An 11,090-nucleotide genomic window follows, 5' to 3' on the forward strand; every position below is an offset into this window, starting at 1 on the left:
GATCCCAATGATCTGAGTGATCTGTTTGGTTTGTACTGAGTGAGCTTATCTGTAATGTATTGAGGTCTAAGGAAATTTGCTGTGTTTTATAGCCAAGTAATAATACTTTAAATGTATTTTTGGGAAAGCCCATGAGAAGTATGCCGATCTAGTTACTGCTTTGACATGGCTACCGAAAATCAGATCTCACTCTAGAATCACACCAAGATTCTTGACCTTATTTTTTGTTGTTTGACCTTTAGAGCCAAGGTTCTCATTCGCCTTGAGAACATAATCTCTGTTTCCAAATGCAACGACTTCAGTTTTCTCTTTGTTTATCTAAAGAAAGTTTTGGCACATCCAACTGTTAATTTCATCAGTGCATTGGCAGATGATGTCAATGGGGCTGAGGTCATTATAAATAAGTAGATCTGAGTGTCATCAACATAGCTGTGGTAGGAGATTTGGTTCTTTCGCATGATTTGGCTCAGTGAGCGCATAAGGGTTAAAAAAGTGGAAAAATAAAGTAAAAAATAAAAAATTAAAGTTAAAAATTAATAAGAAATTTAAATATTTATATGAAAGTATTTACAATTAAGTGGCTTTAATGGTTACAAACGCCATAAACAGTACTTGTCCTGTATGCTTATGACCATAAGAAAGCAGCTGATGTGATGCTTACGTTGGAGATGGTCTGAGGGTAAAAACTATTTTATGTCTTGATGTTTTAGTGCAAAAAGATCTTTTTATATATAATTTTTTTTTAGGGGTTTTCACCTTTATTGATAGGACAGTTGATATATAGAGACAGGAAAGTGTGGGGAGAAGAGATAGGGGAAGGATCAGCAAAGGACCTCGAGACGGGAATCGATCTCGGGTCGCTGCGAGCACCTCGGTACTATGTGTTGACGCACTAACCACTAGGCTATTAGCGCCGACCAAAAAGATATTTTTAAAAGAAACTTTCCGAAACACTGGGTATGATAATAAAATGAGTGTGTCTTTCTGTCTGGCCCTGCGTAAAGGTAAATCACTCGATCACATGGATGAGCTGGAGACACTCTTCCTCCATTAGAGGGAATCAAGGCAGACAACACAAGGAGCCGGAAACGGTGAGCACATCTCTTCTACACCAAATTAATTACTTCTAAGAAGCCATCAGTGTGATTTAATGTCTTCACATCCAGCTTCCTCTACAACGAGGCTTCAAAGCGTCTTCACTCAGCAGCCAATGATCCTCTGAAACACACCCTTCTCCATCAGGACACTTCACTCTGCGCACAATAAAAGCCTATTTCTACAAGATGCAGAAGGTAAGAGGGAAATTTTTGTTCGTGGATTTTTGCAGGTGTAGTATGAAACAGTGCATAAAATCGTTTAATAGTGTCATGTGGTGATATTTTTTACTTTAAAGGTAATAATAAAAAGGAGGAGCTCAGTGTTAATCTCAAACAGATGGATTTTTATTGCTTTAGTGAAACAGGTGATTAAAGCCAGCGACAATATTGCAGATAAATGAATGCAGGGGTGTAAAGTAACAAATTACGAATACTCAAATTACTGTAACAGTAGTTTTTCGCAGGCATTTTATTATATATATATATATATATATATATATATATATATATATATATATATATATATATATATATATATATATATATATATATATTTATTTATTATATATACTTTATTAAAGGGCACCAGTTTTCCCTTTTTTAGGATTTAATATTAATGTTATGGTTCTTCTGAGTATGCCAGTTTAGGTTCAGTTCAAAACACAATTCAGATTTGTGTATTATAATGTGTTAAAAGTGTCAGTTTCGGGAGTGTACACAGCTTGTTGTTTTAGGGGTGTGTTGCTTCACATAAAAATTTATTTCGACTTCCCGCCCAACACAACAAGAGGGCGGAGCCAAGAGCTCCCCTGTGTATGACGCTGGTTTAAGATGTTAGCTCAACGTTGGATTTTGGTCACTTTTTCTAACAACCTAAAATCAAGCAAATATCAATGTCATTAGTGTCTTTAGATGCTGAATAGACAAGATTTTGGTCGATTGACATCACAACCTAAATCTAACCTAATATTAACGTCTTATGATGTTGTGTGCCTGCTGGTCAATAACTAAATGCACTTTATAGCCACAACCATATCACCCTGCAGCCCAAGACCAGTTACTCACTGAAGCTAAGCATGGCTGAGCCTGGTTAGTACCTGGATGGGAAACCACTAGGGAACACCAGGTTGCTGTTGGAAGTGGTGTTAGTGATGCCAGCAGGGGGCGCTCAACCTGAGGTTTATGTGAGTCCTAATGCCCCAGTAAAAGTGAAGGGGACACTACACTGTCAGTGGGCGCCGTCTTTCAGGTGGGACGTTAAACCCAGGTCCTGACTCTCTGTGGTCATTAAAAATCCCATGGCACTTCTCGTGAAAGAGCAGGGGTGTAACCCTGGTGTCCTGGCCAAAGTCCCTCTATTGGCCCATACGATCATGGCCTCCCAATCATCCCCTTCCACCGAATTGGCTCTATCACTGTCTCTCCACTCCACCAATAGCTGGTGTGTGGTGAGCGCACTGGCGCTGTTGTCCTGTGGCTGCCGTCGCATCATCCAAGTGGATGCTGCACACTGGTGGTGGTGTGTAGTGACCCCCCCCTCATGATTGTGAAGCGCTTTGGGTGTATAGCCATACACAATAAATGCACTATATAAATACACATTACATTACATTAAACTATAGAATGTTACGTTTACACACACATGCACAAATTACATGTAAACGCATTAGCTTTTCACAGCGTAATACTCACTACTCACTACTCTTGAGTACTTTTATAAAAGGTACTTTTTACTCTTACTTTGAGTAATATTTACAACAGATACTTTTATTCTATTCGCACTACATTTTTGGGCAAGTAATGGTACTTTTACTTGAGAATAATTTTTCAGTACTCTTTCCACCAATGCTTAAAATAACGTGTAACCACCAAGACAATTTATTACACAACATCTTAAAAGTGACAATCTGTTAAAATGCAGTTTTGCTAGAATACTTCCCTCAGTTTGAGTGTGTCTCGCCAGGGGACATGAGTGTGTTTATATATGGAGTCGGCTGAGTGATGTCTCTTAAGTGTGAACAGATGTGTGGCGTAAGCAGTGTTAGGGAGCATGAGACTCTTTCTGTAGATGTCTAGTCTTCATAGAGACAAAATGCCCAAAACATCTCTACAGATGTCATAAAAGCATAGTCAGTGTCCTCTCAGATAAATGCTGAAGTTAGCCTGCAGATCTGTTTATTCTCGCTTTTCAAGTTATTAAATGCTGCCACTTTTCTGTCCTGCTTTAAACTTTGTGTGTGTGTGTGTGTGTGTGTGTGTGTGTGTGTGTGTGTGTGTGTGTGTGCGTGTGTGTGTGTGTGTGTGTGTGTGTGTGTGCGCGTTACAACAAGTTTCATCATACTGTAGCTCATTCATTTTCCTTCAGCTTAGTCCCTTATTTATCAGGGGTCGCTACAACGGAATGAACCGCCAACTATTCTGGCATATTTTTTTATGCAGCGGATGCCCTTCTAGCTGCAATCCAGAACTGAGAAACACCCATACACTCTCATATTCACACATACACTCATACTCATCATAGCTTTAGAGGCTTTTACTTTTTGATGTTTAAATTGATTATTCATGTCCATCAGCCAATTTTCAAGTGATGCGCCAGAGAAAATGTACAAAAATAAGGGGGGTCACTTTATTATTTATTATAATTAACTTATACTTTATTATAATTAGCTGATGATTGGCAAAGGTATGATTAATATGAATTGACTTGTTGAGGCACAGGACCAACCAGACCAGGCTCATTCTGAAAGCGTAGCCCTATATACATTTCTGGAGAGTGCCAAATACGTCCCAGGAGCTACGTTTTTTTTTGCAGTTTTTGTTTTCGCGAATCTACCAGAGGGTGCTGTGTATGCTTTTTCAGATCTCAAATTTCTTTTCGCGAGTGCCATTCGTGCCTGCTGTTCTCGCGTATATCCACCAGAGGCCGCTGTCGATTGACTGACTGACCGACAGATCCTTCCCACCCATTCACTTTTCTAAACCCAACCGACAGTGTTTTCAATAGCACCGATCAAACCCCGTTGTCGTGTTGAACTCCTCTCTGCATCTCAAATCCTCCGACATACACTGTGAGATATTGGGCAGACAGTGCAAAAGCCGTCTATACAGAGATAAGCAGTCAGCTGGTAATTGCCAATAGGAACAGTGTCATACCACCCCGTATCTTTCGTTTTAAAGACAAGATGCAGCCATATGTACATCTGGCTACATAATTCGCGATTTCCAGAAATGTATATAGGGCTACGTTTTCAGAATAAGCCTATATTGGGACTAACTATTAAAAGCCATAACCAAGTAAAGCTAACTTGATTATCCGAGCATTAGTTATCGATTCTTTGACATTTAAAGGATCACAGATTAGCCCCAAAACACTTATAAACTGCCATTTTTAAATCCTTATACTTTGCCGCCGTACCTCAAGCCATAGGTTTTACCCAGATGTTTTTATTTAATCAAACTATTCAAATCTAGTTTGTCCAATTGCTCTTTTATATATTTTAATAAGCACATGTCAGAATAAATATGCCATTTCATCACATACACAACATGTAAAAAGGTCTTGTCGCCTATCCAAGTTTTAGGAACAACAAATAACAATTTGACTTCTAGTTGATCATTTGGTATCAGAAGTGGCTTATATGAAGGGTAAAGGTCTCTAGATTATGCTTATTCTACCAAAATAAAATATGATCATGCCTTGATTTTTAATGATTTAATTAGGACAATAAGGTCTGACTTTGCTTAGACAAAAGTCTTGTCACTGAACAGAAATAATATCCAGTATATATAAATTCATGCTGCAGTGGGGAAAGAATGAGTATTGTGTAAATATATGAATATATTTATGCAGGAGTTATCTTGTTTTGTATTTCGGCTCTGCAGAATTGGTTTAGGTTACAGTATCAGAGAGATGTATTACATTTTTGGGGAGCTGAAACATTTCTGTACAATAGCTCCATTTGGAGTTTCAGCATTTCATTAATAATTATGTGGAATGAGGTCAGCTTAACCTTTAGCCCTGAGGCCAGTTTCTACTTCCTTCAGAATCGTGGAACAAGTTTTTAGTGTTTCTTTTAGAATGACAGGACAGAAGTGAGGATCCAGGCCTCCTGAGTCTTAACCTTGTCTGTCAACAGCTGACTGATCTAGATCTCTTCCTGCGCTGTGACAATGCTTCCGACAAGCATAGACACACATATGCATAAATACACCGATATATAAACACAACTCTCTACACATTTATCTGAGCATGCAATCCGTCACATATATAAATATTCATACTTTCATATATACACAGTGACACTGACACACACATACAGTTTTAAAACAACTCTGTACACACAGTGACACTGAAACGCGCACACACACACATACACACACACACACACACATTGATTTTTAAAAACAACTCCACACACAGTGACACTGGCACACATCTACACATACACACACACATATATATATTACATACATACATATATACATACATACATAATTTCATATACACTCACAGTGACGCTGACATGCATCTATACACAAATACTCACTGGCCACTTTATTAGGTACACCTTACTAGAACCGGGTTGTACCCCCTTTTGTCTTCAGAACTACCTTAATCCTTCATGGCATAGGATGAACAGGATACTGGAAATATTTCTAATGGTTAGGGCCAGATGGAATCAGACGTTTTTTGCAATTTCTTCTGAGAATTTTGGTGAAAATCTGCAGATTTCTGCTGAATTATTTTGGAAGTATCGTAACTAAAACTTAATTTATAAAAATATATATATATATCTTTTTAACTTTTATTTAATGTTTAAAATGCAAATCCAGTTAGATCCACTTTATTTGGTAAACAAAGCAAATCTCTTGTATAGTATATCTACTAAAAGACAGAAAATATTAATGTACAAACTGCATTGTACATAAATCAGATGAACATTTTAATATTAGTCAAGGATCTTACTGCAATTAATTTAAAAACTGAATAAATACGGATTTACACACATTTACTCAAGTAAATAAACAGAATTAATAATGGGCTAATAATCTGCGGAATTTTGCACACGCAGATTCTGTGTGGGCCTACCAATGGGCCCAAAGTGTGGCAAGAAAATATCCCCCACACCATTACACCACCAGCCTGAACCATTGATACAAGGCAGTATGGATCCATGCTTTCATGTTGTTGATGTCAAATGCTGGCCCTACCATCTGAATGTCGCAGCAGAAATTGAGACCATTCAGACTCATCAGACCAGGCAAAGTTTTTCCATTCTTCTGTTGTCCAATTTTGGTAAGCCTGTGAGAATTGTAGCTTTAGTTTCCCGTTCTTAGCTGAAAGGAGTGGTACCCGATGTGGTCTTCTGCTGCTGTAGCCCATCTGCCTCAAGGTTGGACGTGTTGTGCATTCAGAGATGTTCCTTTGCAGACCACGGTTGTAACAAGTGGATATTTGAGTTCCTGTTGCCTTTCTATTAGCTAAAACCAGTCTGGCCATTTTCCTCTGACATCTGGCATCAACAAAGCATTTGCGCCCACAGAACCATTTCTGACCATTCTCTGTGAACCCTAGAGATAGTTGTGCCTAAAAATCCCAGTAGATCAGCAGATTCTGTAATACTCAGACCAGCCTGTCTGGCAACAACAACCATGCCACATTCAAAATCCCTTAAATCACCTTTCTTTCCCATTCTGATGCTCGGTTTAAACTGCAGCAGATCATCTTGACCATATCTGCATGCCTAAATGCATTGTGTTGCTGCCATGTGATTGGCTGATTAGAAATTTGTGTTAACAAGCAGTTGGACAGGTGTACTTAATAAAGTGGCCGGAGGGTGTAAATGCACATCAATACACAGACATATAATCACTACTCATCTGCGCATGCAAACCTTCACATATAAATATTCATACTGTATATAAACTTTTTCTCCATTCTGTCTTCCTGACAAGGGAACATTTTTAGTAATTTCAACTTGCATGAAATGATGAAAAATATTAAGTTAAACATTGTAAAACTTAAATTATTTGAAACCTGAATAACTTGTTAAAACGTTCAATAAACACAAAAATATTTGTTGTCTTCACTTTGTTATTACATTTTTACTGTGTACATATACACATAATACACAAATATATAAAAACAACTCATACATTTGAATGTATCTGTGCATGCAAACCTTCACTTATACGTGCACAGTGACACTGACAAGCATCTACACACACACACACACACACACACACACACACACACTTATCAGATCAGTTGAAGTGGCCGTAGTCTCCACTCTGTCTGCCTGCTGCTAAATACTGCTCTTAGCTACGTATATCAATCTGCTAAATACTGCTCTGAGCCACATACTCTTCCCTTATCTGAAGCCAGTGCTGACGAGCCTCTTGACTGTGTTTTCTATCTCTGCCTTCGTCCCGTCCACCTCGGTCTTAAACAGGAAATAAATCGCCCATTAAGATAGGACTGAAGTCACTGTCCCACACCAACCATGAAGTCAATCTGATTGCGCAAAGTATCTAGTCACTATGGCAAGGGAATATAATATTTATTACTAGTTAACAGGTTATTTTTAGAAGTGTCTGAAAGACATTTAGCATCTCATAAACCATGTTTACCGTGTTAAACTGAAGGTTAACTCACTCTTTTACATATATGGACTCAAAAGAAAAAGATTTTGCTACTAGTTCAAACTACCTATTTAAAATGAGCTGAAACGGCACCATTTTTTAAATTGTTTTATGTTCAATCCACTTAAATGTGTTAACTTAATCGATTTGTGTTGGGACAAGATAAATTAATTGTGTGGAACCTTGAATTTTTTACTGTGTGGGTTAAAGAGAAAATAAAAGTGTAATAGAGCTTTACATTAGTTTTATGTATCAGTATGCATCTTGTTTAAAATTTATTTGATTTTTTTTCCCCTATTGACAATACTACTACTATTACTACTACTACTACTTCTACTACTACTACTACTACTAATAATAATATTTTTGGTGATGCAGTGGCGCAGTAGGTAGTGCTGTCGCCTTACATTAAGAAGGTCACTGGTTCGAACCTCGGCTCGGCTCAGTTGGCGTTTCTCTGTGGAGTTTGCATGTTCTCCCTGCATTCACGTGGGTTTCCTCTGGGTGCTCCGGTTTCCCCCACAGTCCAAAGTGATCTGGTACAGGTGAGTTGGGTAAGCTAAATTGTCTGTAGTGTATGAGTGTGTGTATGAATGAGTTTATGGATGTTTCCCAGTGATGGGTTGCGGCTGGAAGGGCATCTCCTGCGTAAAAAAAAGCTGGATAGGTTGGCGGTTCATTCCACGGATTAATAAAGGGACTAAGCTGACAAGAAAATGAATGAATGAATGATAATATTTTCACCATGATTTACAGAAGACACCCACTGTAATGTCCGTTACACACTGCAAAAAGCGATGCACTTAAAAAAAACAATTGAGTAAGCACTGCCTTAAAATGATTAAGTAAATGAACTGTGATTAATTATAAACATTAAGTTAGCTGAACTTAATAGTTCTAAGTTGCAACAGAAATACTCGTCATTTAAATAAAATCCACTTGTGTCATTTAATGGGTTTACTCACTTTAAGTAATTGCTTTTTACAGTGCATATATGCACTTATTTTGCTGCTTGTTCACACTACTTATTAAAAATGAGCTGAAACAACACAATTCTTGATGTTTTTTTGGCCAAACCTAATTGTTTTAGGTTCAATCCACTTGAACGTGTTAGGTTAACTTAATCAATTTGGGTTGGGACAACATGAATGAATTGTGTGGAACCCAGAATCCTTTACAGTGTGGGTTAAAGAGACAAAAGGTTTTCATTAAAGATAATAAAAGTGTAAAAGAGCTTTACAATTTTCTTATGTATCAATATGCATCCTGTTTATATGTATTTGTTTTTTCCTTATTGATGATGATGATAATAATAATAATTTACAGAAGACACCCACTAAAATGTCCTTCATAACATCAATAGTTTACTAATAAACAGTACTAGAATAAAAGTCTTTTGATAAGATATTAAATGACTAAAGATCACAGTGCAAACAAATTCTTACTACACTAAAAAAATATGATCAATTTGTCATGACAACATATGTGTTTAATTTATTATATCTTATTAAACCAAGTTAATCATGTTCTAACTTAATTGTATAACTTACGCAAGCTGTTTTAAGTCAGTTTAACATAATATAAGTTCAATGGACTCATAAGGTTTATTTGATTCAGTTTAAAAAATTAAGGCAACCAGGATTTTTTACAGTGTATATTTGTAATAATAATAATAATAATACTGATTTAAATTGCCACAATGTTTCAAACACCAAGGTTTTACATCTGGTAATTAGTAATAGCATTTTGCATGTCATTCATTCATTCATTCATTCATTCATTCCTTCATTCCTTCATTTATTAATTTGTTCATTCAATGAATAAACTGCCAATTTATGCAGCATATGTTTTACAAACCGGATGCCCTTCCAGCTGCAACCCAGTACTGGGAAACACCCATACACTTTCACATTTACACACACACACACACACACACACTACAGATAATTTTAGTTTATTTATTTATTCATTAATTTTACCTCACCTTAGTCTCGTTATTCATCAGGGGTCGCCACAGTGGAATGAACTTATCTAGCATGTTTCACACAGCGGATGCCCTTCCAGCTGCAACCCAGTACTGGGAAACATTCATACACTCTCAGATGCACATACTACAGCCAATTACATTTTATTCAATTTACCTATAACCCGGAAACCAAAGCATCTGGAGGAAACGTGAACATGGGGAGAACATGCAAACACTACATGCCAACTAGCCCAGCCGGGACTTGAACCAGTGACCTTCTTGCTGTGAGGAGACAGTCCTAACCTGAGCCCTCGAGTCGCCTGATGTAATAGATTTTTTATTTTTATTTTTTTATATAAAGAATGTAAAAATAAGTATGTTATTTCAGCATAAATACATATTTAGCCTAAATGTAGTCTGAAAGCTTATGCCATTCATCCATATTTTGACAATATATTTCCAGAAAAGTTGTTTATGAACACTGAAGCTGTTTGAAACTACACTGTATAACAAGATATTACTAAAAAGTCATGACTACAAACCTTTTTTTGTTACTTTAACTTATTTTAATAGGTTAATCAGGTGTCGACTGCATTTTAAAACCATGCAATGTTTAGTCTGATTTGTTTTAGTTGAGATGACTAGAAAAGTAATTTTTTTACCGTGTAAAAATGCTTATATAAATGCACGCTCTTTGAACTGTGCATATATCATATTTTTTGTATGTTATTTTATTTTAAATCTGATTTGAGCTATTGTATAGCTTAGATCGCTAAATTAAATCAATTAAAACGAAAAAAAAAATATGAATAAATAAAGTACTGAATGCCATTTTATTATGTTAAACCTGCTAAATGCTTATGTTTGTAAACGTTCTTCATGCATTTGGTTGGTTTATCGGATCCAATCACTGCTTGCTCGCTTTTCAGATTTGATTTCAATCGTTTTCTTGACAGATCTGCAGACAAGACTGAAAGAGTGCCGGCTTGTCTGCGGTTCTGTTTACTCTCAGCTCTTCATCCTGAGTCCTCTGACTTATCACTAGTCTTCAATAGTTTTATCTGTTTGGCTAATGTGTGTGTAATGACAAGCTCATTGGAAAGCGTTAAGATTGTCAGATCTGTTAAACGGTTTATTACGATATTCAGCGCGTATTGCCGTGCTTAACATTACATTTTAAAATAAATCTGCGAAAAAAAAAAACTATTCTGACAAACACTTATTTAGGATTATATCTCATGAAGATCACTTAAGAAGCTATGATTAATTTAGGAACTCATTAGCATATTTTAAAATATTTATGTAACCTAAAAATATCTAAATAATAATTAAAATAATTAATGCATGCAGCCTAAAATGGGTTTCACGTGGTAACATCTAAACCC

The 11,090-nt window shown here is 36.6% G+C and overlaps 1 protein-coding gene and 1 long non-coding RNA gene across 5 annotated transcripts in view; one reads left to right on the top strand and one right to left on the bottom strand.

The window, feature by feature from the left end:
* The window catches only part of LOC147842882 (uncharacterized), a 797,275-nt gene that overhangs the window by 680,592 nt on the left and 105,593 nt on the right, over positions 1-11,090 (bottom strand). The gene's annotated exons all lie outside the window — the stretch shown is intronic.
* rhobtb2a (Rho related BTB domain containing 2a) overlaps positions 1-11,090 on the top strand; it is a 294,371-nt gene that overhangs the window by 45,515 nt on the left and 237,766 nt on the right. For all 4 annotated transcript variants that reach the window (XR_015498434.1, XM_087265430.1, XM_087265431.1 and 1 more), the window contains exons 4-5: positions 1,005-1,091; positions 1,167-1,292. The gene's annotated coding sequence lies outside the window, so the exon portion shown is untranslated. The remainder of the gene's footprint in view (positions 1-1,004; positions 1,092-1,166; positions 1,293-11,090) is intronic.

The sequence above is a fragment of the Danio rerio genome, chromosome 8 (assembly GCF_052040795.2).
Source record: "Danio rerio strain M-AB ecotype USA chromosome 8, GRCz13ab, whole genome shotgun sequence".
Lineage (NCBI taxonomy): Eukaryota > Metazoa > Chordata > Actinopteri > Cypriniformes > Danionidae > Danio > Danio rerio.